Below are 9458 nucleotides of genomic sequence, written 5' to 3' on the forward strand. Positions count from 1 at the left end.
GAGGGAAGCGATTCTGCCCCTCTGATCTCGTGAGACCCACCTGGAGTACTGCGTCAGGCTCCGCAGTCCTTGGCAAAGCAGGTCCAGAGGAGAGCCACGAAAATGATCAGAGGGCTGGAGCACCTCTCCTAAGACAGGCTGAGAGAATTGGGGTTGTTCAGGCCGGAGAAGAGGCTCTGGGGAGACTTTATTGTGGCCTTTCAGTACTTAAAGGGGGCTTATAAGAAAGATGGGGACAGATGTTTTAGTGCAGCCTGTAGCAATAGGACAAGGCTTAGTGGTTTTAAACTTAAGAGAGGGTAGATTCAGACGAGATAAAAGATATTTTTTATGATGAGGGTGGTGAAACACTGGGAGAGGTTGCCCAGAGAGGTGGCAGATGCCCTGTACCAGGGAATATTCAAGGTCAGGTTGGACAGGGCTGTAAGCAACCTGACCTAGTTGAAGATGCCCCTGCTTCCTGCAGGGGGGCTGGACTAGGGGGCCTTTAAAGGTCCCTTCCAACACAAACCATTCTATGATTCTGTAAACTACCACTATCATTCCAACCACTGTGTATTTATATATACTTGAGGAAGTCAAAGTCCTTCACAACTGAAATTTTACTCTGAAAGTTCTGAGTTGCCTTGAAATTCTCAAGAGCTTTTCTCCAAAATATCCCTTTCAGAGATACTGATTCAGGTCCTGGACCAAACACCGTACCTGAGGTTGTTTTACAACAGGGCAGCAAAGTTTTGTAGAACAAATGAGGCTGAGAGACTGCCCAGACACATTCTCCTCCATGTTCTCCTACACCTATGTGGCAGCACCTTCAGAAAACACTTTTCTATTCGTTCCTGATAGTTCTAAACATCTCTAACAAAATCTCACCAATGTCCTCCCCCCTGAAGCAGTGCTGCTGTTACCACAGATAGCAATGCAAAGATGTTCAAAGGAAATGGTCTGAAACACTTGGAAGCTAAAGGTCATAATAAGCAGGAAAATACTTTACCATGTACATGAGACTGCTGGAAACTTTTTCCTGGTGCAAAGCGGAAATTTCCAGCTACCTGCAGGAGACAGTAATCTTTCATTAAAAGGCCTGAATCTATATAAATAAAGCAGTCATACCGGCGGTTGCATTTTCAAATTTTTGTTTAAATGAGATAGACAATAAGCAATTCATTTTCATAGGTGACAATACCAACAGATACTGTCCTAAAAGAGATACGAATTTCCCCTCTTCCTCACAGGCAGTCATGTGGAAAGCCATAATCACATACCGATGCTGACAACAACTGTTCTATGCAGAGTATTTTAATGGACATAAAAATGAGAAGAAGAAGGAATCAAGTCTACCGGGAGGGAACTAACTGCTGCTGTAGGAAATAAAAAGGTATCACGGAAACGGAGTGGAGAAAGTAGCCGGGAGGGTGAGCAGGCAGGGTAAGAAAACCGTTAATACAATAAACAACAGTGGTCCTGTGTATGCATCCATGAAAACAAGCTGTGTTCAAAATAAAGCACTAAACCTACCAACAAAAAAATACCCACAAAAAACCCCACACCCCAAAATCCCCCAAAAGACAAAGGTTATTCAAATTTTAACCTTGAATATGAAAAGGATATGGATATTAGATATCAGTCCTCCCTGACACTTGCTAGCAATCATACACACCCTCCCCCTTGGAAGATTTCAATGAGTCAAGCTCACATGCTACATTACACCTTTGAATGTCCGTGCAAACCTATCACATATGTTAACTGCGGACCCGATGAGAATGGAGATGTGCAAAAGTCCAAGTGCCTAACAATGGCCCCCAGAAATTTCCCTAGTGACACCCACCCTTGGACCCTTGCTACCCACAGCACTCCCCTTTGAATCTTTCCTGCTCATCACACTTTGTGACAAAGGGTCCTGTAATGGTTCAGCACCCATGATGATGCTCAAAACACAATGTCTGGCTTCATGAGCAAAAGGGTGGGGTGTGTTTGTTTTGGTTTTTTTTTTTTTTCAGAAATAAAGAATGTTGTCTCCAGGAATAGTACACAAAGATGTAAAAAAACCTCCAGATTTTGAAATAAAAAGTAAAAAAAAAAAAAAAATTAGCCTGGGCCTGACCACTAGAATGTACTTGGGTACATAACCTGCATGTCCAAGTGTTTTGAGCTCAGTAACCTGCCAAATGACAGGGTAGTTACATAGTCATCTGGTGTATCTTGTACTACATTTTCATACACTAGTTGCAAAAAACATCTCTTTGAGCATCTTCAACCTTGACAATCAACTCCAACAGTCTTGCTTCCACTAGTTTTCTAAAGAAGGGAAGATTTCACTCCCTCCAGCACCTCTGCTGACAAGTTGTTGGTTACTGTTATCTTCAGCACCCACTGGTGGTCTCTGTTTTGAGACTAGAAGGGCAGGTGGGATGACTTAACCTCAAAGAAGCTGCCTCTCCCTCGGTAAAAAGACTCACTAGCTAGATGGTAGAAAAAGCTAAGCTTCTCCAGCCAACCCACCTCATGAAACAGAGCATTAGCCCCTTCCCACCCTTTTCCTGACCCTCCTACTGAACCCCTCTACAGGCACAAGCACCTTGCTGAGCCCAGGGGTTATTACAGTCTTGTGAACACTTGAAGTTGGAAAAAAGAGCAGAATGTCCTGACTGTGCCTTCTGACGCTCATCACCACCATGCAACAGGCTCATGGCAAAATCCATCTCTCACTTTGTTGACCTCCAGGAAACTGTACACTTGGCAGTCCTTGTTCTTCTGCTCTTGCATTTTCTGGGTAAATCCTTCCCTTTTGCACTGCTCTGTGCTATCCGGGTTCTCGAAGGCCCAGCCTCGTCACCTGTATGCTTCTCTGACATAGTCACAAGTATTGCAGCACCTGCAAGAGCACAAACATCATCTTTACAGCGATAAAGAGACACCCCAGCTCAGGACTCCAATCCCTGGTGGATTTTATTTCAACAAATCAACAAAGCAAACATCAGGGACTGGACACTGAAAGGTGGTCTAATGCTCCTGAAGGAGCTTGAGCTTCCTAACGTACTTTTTGAGATTTTGGCACGAGGATGCAAGCTGTTTTAATGCAGCGCTTAAGTCTGAAGGGGGCTTTAGTTGTCCATTCAGACAGCAAGTCAATCCTCGGCAAAGAAATTTGCTGCAGAAACATCAGTCTTCCATAGTTCTGAGCAGCTTGGAACTTTCCCATGTGAACAAAGCATCTACCTGTTTCTATTCCTCCCTTCCTCTGTTTTTAGGGCAAGACTGCCAACATCGGAGGCAGGGTTAATAGCAAACTTTCTTCATTGTTCTTCTACCTCTGGACTACATCTCGCTCACCAAAAAAACCAATTGTCTGTCTTGGTTCCATGTTGCGCTGGACAAAACAAAAAGTCGAAGGCTGGAATCATGAATCCCTCAAATGGAAACATCTCTGGGGAAGGATGCAACTTGACAGATGTGACAAACTAAGTTACTACAGAGACAATAATAGCAAAGGATAGTCCAGAACCTGTGGACTACCACGAATCCATTCTTACACAAATTTGCAGGTAGAAGGAATGAGAAACACCGAATGACACCTGTCATTTGTGTGAGCGATAGGTCACCCATAGGGATGCAAAGCCTGCAGCAGAAGCGAGAAGGCAAAGCCATCACTAGGTTTTATTCCGAGACAGCTCACAGAATGGTGAAATAATTTACACAGCTCCCCTCTGGACACCAAATAATCCCAGAAAAGGTTCTGTTTGCTAAGATACAATCTTTGTGCTACTGCCCTTAAACAGGCACGCAGACAAAACAGACAACCTAACTCTGCACGCTCTTAACAATCGTGAGTGCAGCATAGGCATATTAAAACACAACAGCTCTCACCATTCTACAAACAGGTGCCCAGGAGGATTTCACCTCACGGACCTTCACAGACATTTTGGGAAAAAAACCCCAACATGTATGCCACATTAACTGTACCGATTCAAGCACTAAGAAGATGTAAAGGTTACTGAATGTCCTCTGACTCTGCCCCTAAGAGCTTTCACAGCGATTGGCATCCAAAGCATTTTGATCAAACACCTTTTCTTCTTCTTTCCCCAGTTCTAAGACAAAGGAGGATTCAAAGTGACGAGGCACGTCTAGAAACACTATCTTGTACTTCTGCTCTACACACAGAAACTGTTCTACACATGAATGAAATGATTTTGTGTCAGAATCTGCACATCCTGCACCCGAAGCTCACCTGAAAGAATGCATAGAGCCTGTTGAGCTGCAAAGTAAGATCAAGAAGCAGAGTAGCATTTGTCATCTGAAGAACACCCTCCACAGAAAGAACCAGCCACCTGAAAGCCTTTCTGGAGTGCTGATCAGATGTTACTTGCACAAAGGCTTTGTTAAAACTTTCTTTAAAATTGCAACTGATACAGGACCTGTTACACAAATGACATTGTAAATAGCAGACAACAGCACGTAACGCGTAATCCTGTCCCAAGATAGGCAGGGAACACAGTTATACATTGCTGTGGAACTAGATCAGAGTGGGAATCTCCCAAGCGGAAAACTGACACTCAGTCCTCCAGGAAAACGATGCTGACAATGCACACACATTAACCACTGGCTTACTAGAAATCTCCAAGGAATTTCTGTCTTTCTCACGACTTTACAATTCTGCCAGTGTCTGTGCCACCTGTGTGTTGAATGCGCAGCCACAGTACAGCTGGGCCACAAACTCATGGAGTTTTATGTTCTTAAGTGCAGAAGGCTGCAGAGGGACTCGTAAAAGAGGAGATGAGAGCTGGTGACAGCTGAAACCCACCAAAGGGCAAGACATGCCTCCCGAAAACTCAAACAGGACCTTTGTTTTTCCAAGAACCAAAACAAATACCAAAGGCCTGCAAGCTTTGGAGTTCAGAATAAGTCAGCCAAGGAACTGCATGTCTAAAATTTTCAAAAACATGGGTTCTTATTAGAAGAGGCCCCTTAAAACCAGGCTGTTTCACTTACAAATCCTGAAGGACAGGAACAAGTCTGCTGGATAACAAAAGCCCTCTAAGGCTCTCTGTCTAGGCACCACTGCACTACCCTCTTACAAGCCTTGAAAAGGTGGCTTCTTCGATAACTAAGGCTGGGGCAGGTAATAAGTCAGACACTGCTGAGGGGACAAAATGTTATCAGGATCCTCTTTGTTGAGATTGGGAAGTATACTAGGTGGACAGAAGTGAGTATTAAAGACATCAGACACAGAAAAAAGAGATTTTAATTAGAAAGTATGAAATATGTGTGAAGATCAATTATTAACCTTGCTTCTTTAATCAAATACTTTATGGTAGTTATGATCAAGCAAATAAAAACTTTTAGGAAAATATACCCATTCTTAAACCACTGTATGAGACTTACTTTCTACAGCTTACAACATTCAAACAAGTTGAAAGTACACTTAAGAATTCAACCAGTATGGGTTTTGATCCTGTGATTACATTAAAAGATAATGTCAGGAAGAATGCAGCTTAATAATTCCTATGCTTTGTCAAAGCCATGATTCCTGCCATTTGAAGAAGAACACCTGTACAACACACGGAGTCTTTCAAGATACAGCAACTAGTAACAGCTTTCTGAATGTAATCGGTAGCATGCTGGTCGAGTTGTCTCAGAGAGCACCCAGAGGTACTGCACACAGATACTATAAAAAAACCTGTGGTACATAAAACCCCACATGCAAAGTTTCACGCTGTTAACATGGTCCTCGACTTGCATGCAGATATGAAACATGACGCTGGAAAACTCGGCCCATGTTAAAAGGAAGGAAACAGTAAATAAAAATAATAATAAAAAAATAAAAAATTCAATCCTCTATCGCCATCCAATGGAAATTAATGAGATGACATCCCAGCACAGAATGCAACCTACCATAGAAATTAAGCTATTAACTATTTTAATGTAACTATGATCAGGAAAAGCTTCCACATACTACTACATGATATTTAGGTATGCTTTACTAAATTTAAGGTTAATGTTAAAGAAAATGTATTTTTAACTAAGAAATTTAAAGTGCTGAAGCAGCTAAGTGGCAGAACCAGGCCTTGTCCCTAGCGTAGCCCTCATCCAAGGCTGGTTTAAAACCCAGTCCAGTTAATCAGTGGGAGAGCAGAGAAATAACAGATGATCAATTTGTGCCTTAGCAAATGAAGGTTTAATAACCTTTACTTAAGACTTACAAAGGAAACTAACACACTTGGAACGGGTATGGACAAACAGCTGCTATTCTTTACTGTTCTCCTGGTAAGAAGTGGTATGAATGATTTTCTATAGTCTTACACTTAGCCAATCAAAATTCTCCTTAATAACTTTGCCGTGTGACCTGGATATCTGAGGTTTTCCTGACTAAGAACAAGGTATAAAGATAGTGGGAAAACCATGACTTTAAATGGTAACCTGGTTAACATCTAAGGATGCATTTTGATTATGGAAGAATTACTTTAACATTATGAAGATAATAAGAGCACAAGCTATGAAAACTTGCAACAATTTGAGCCATCTCGCCTGCTATGGAGTAAGCAAGAACTGGGAAAATGAAAAGCAAATTTTCTCTAACAAGCTCAAGGGCAAGTGTTATAAGGTAAAGTCCAAGTAAATTCCTCTTGCCTTCCAAATCCGAGGCCCATGGGAAGCTGTTTAAATTGTACTACAGTCGCACACTGTTATTCAGTCACCATGAGGGGAGACCAGCAGTGATTCGCTGCCTTGATGAGAACTAAACGAAGACAACAGATGATGAATGATTAATAAACTCAGAGAAGATCCCGACTAGGCTGCTGTTGGGCTGGTAAAGAAGTCAACAGAGTGATCTGATCTCATACTTGCAGCACAGTGTTAAAAAGGGCAGGTATGGAAATATACCATTAAGCCAGACTGTACTGTTGGCCTGTACCACAAATTATACATCTGAATATTCAAAGACTCCTTAAAAAACCCCACAGTCCTACAGAATCTCAGAGTATTCCTGTTTTACAAGTTAGGCAGAACCAAAACGTATCTGTAAACCTACCTGGATTACTCATACTTTACAACGTTTAGAAAAGTGTATGTGCACACTGAGCACCGAGTCAGTAATACAGCAAAAAACCCCACGTACTCTCTCCTAACATAGTCAAGTTTAACACCACTGCACTTTTTTCTGTTACTACCATTAATTATTTATCTGACTGGCAACAAATACAAAGTATCTGTGATTTCCTCAGAATGCCAGAGACAAATCCTGGGCATACACACTTTACTAGGAAACCATCTCTACAACTGAGTAAACGTTCAGGGGGGAACTCTGTGTCACAGCCTCACAGAACAGCCGAGGTCAGGAGGAGCTCCTGGAGATCATTTAGTCCAATCCCACCACTCAAAGCACAGTCAACTAGAGCAGGCCACTCAGGACAATGTCTAATTGGGTTCTGAGTAACTCAGAAGAGGGAGAGTCCACAACCTCTTAGGGCAAACTGTTCCAGTCCTTGCCCACCCTCATAGTAAAAAAAGTTTTTTCTTATCTCTAAATGGAATTTCTTGTATTTCAATTTCTGCCCGCTGTCCATTATCCATTCACTGGATATCACTGAGAAGAGTCTGGCTGCACCTTCTTTACATCCTTCTATCAGGTGTTTATGCATATTTACAAGATCCGTAACTATGTGAAGTTCTACTCTCTTTGTTTTCATACCATTTACAAACTTCAGCCATAAAATATTTCAACGTGAGAATTTCTGGTGGCAAGAATTGTACTTCAGTGAACAATTTAAACTGGCAAAAACTGCCACCGAAGCCAACACAGAAAACCTCACCTGCCCCCTACTCCTGTTCAGTCATTTCTGCGCCTGAACTGTTCATCCATTGTGGAAGGACAAACATTTATGCAACTATATGGTGAAACAATTCATTCAGCTGAAAACCAACCCAAAAAATCCCACTTAACTTTTGTTACAGCAGAATTGTTTCTCTATTTCACCCTCAGCCTTCATTACAGATACCCACCTGGCTTCCATCTAAAAGTGCTCTCCCTCTAGCAGTCAGACGTCATGTGTAAGAACACATACTATCCCAAATAATTAATTCTGCCAATTAAATGAAGCAGCCAAAAGGAACCGATTTAATTTTTGTCAATATCCTCCATCAATGAGAAATAAAATGAGTCCACAGCAAAAATTATGCAGTTAACTCCAGCACAGCATTGAAGTGTGATGGAAAAACCCCTAGGTGACTGCACCAGTCCTCAGAACAGACTGCTCTCCCAGTAATGTTGATACCTACAGTACAGATGACTCCCCATTCTGCAGGTAAGGCTGAAGGCAAGCTGTACAGAGCCAGGCCACACACTACTTAAGACTAGTCTGTATGAATACCCTGAAAAATGGGTGTTTTAGCTATAGCTTAAAGAGTTAAAAATGTATTTAAACATTGTTTGTCAGTCTTAAAAAGAAACATTCCTAAAATTTCTTTGTTAAGTCGCTGTAATCAATGAGCCTAATTTCAGTGCTGACTATGGCTGTGAATCACACCATCATTCGTCCTACTGCCATCCTCTTCACATTAGCCTTCTGTGGCCTATCCATCATCCACGTATGTGGCTTCTTATCTGCTCTGAATTACAGTACTGCACTACAGCATTTCTTCACTTTTACAGTTTTCAGTTCTTCACCAACTATTTCTTGTCTATTCTGCACCCACATTCTCTGCTCTGTTGATTTGGAAACATGACTCACAACTGCCTCTAACTTACTCTTGCTTCCTCATTGATAACATATACAAGAAATCCAATGAGCAGAGGAGCTAAACACACCGTAACTGTAGGTTAAAATGCTGTATCTCTAGGATTTTGCATCATCTCATACACCAATGACTCTGTATTACTTTGAGCCTTTTATGCTTATTGCTGCCAAAGTGAATTATTTTTTTCTTTACAGTAGTCTACAGCCACATCACAAACATTCAGTTAAAACGTCAAGTATTTATACAAGTCAACATCATCTGCAAAATCAGTACAAAATCAAATCAATTAGCTGGTATGTTCTTTCAGCAGATTAACTTTATCAAATTACCCTCATTTTCCATTACACAGAAATCTTTTTTACCTGCAGAGTTGACATGCTAGAGTTATCTTGTCGACCTGTTAAGTCAGATGATGAGATATTGACTGGGGCACCACGATGCAATCTCATACTTAATTTCCTTTCTCGTTCCTTACCAGATACTGGCCAAGGAGAGGTGTTGGCTGTGAGAAAAAACACATTACATTCTCATAATGAGAAATGGGATTATAACGTGGTCACTGGAAAAATTGTATTCTCAATGTTTGCATATTAAAACTTCCACAGAGTCAAACAAGCGAAATCAAGGCCTTTGTTTTACATTCACAGAAATCTAAGTAGCAATCGGCAGGTAATGAGTATATCCAATTACCTTCAAACTACTGAAAAGCAAAGGGGAGAAAAAAA

This window comes from Falco peregrinus, chromosome 9 (genome assembly GCF_023634155.1).
Source record: "Falco peregrinus isolate bFalPer1 chromosome 9, bFalPer1.pri, whole genome shotgun sequence".
Classification (NCBI taxonomy): domain Eukaryota; kingdom Metazoa; phylum Chordata; class Aves; order Falconiformes; family Falconidae; genus Falco; species Falco peregrinus.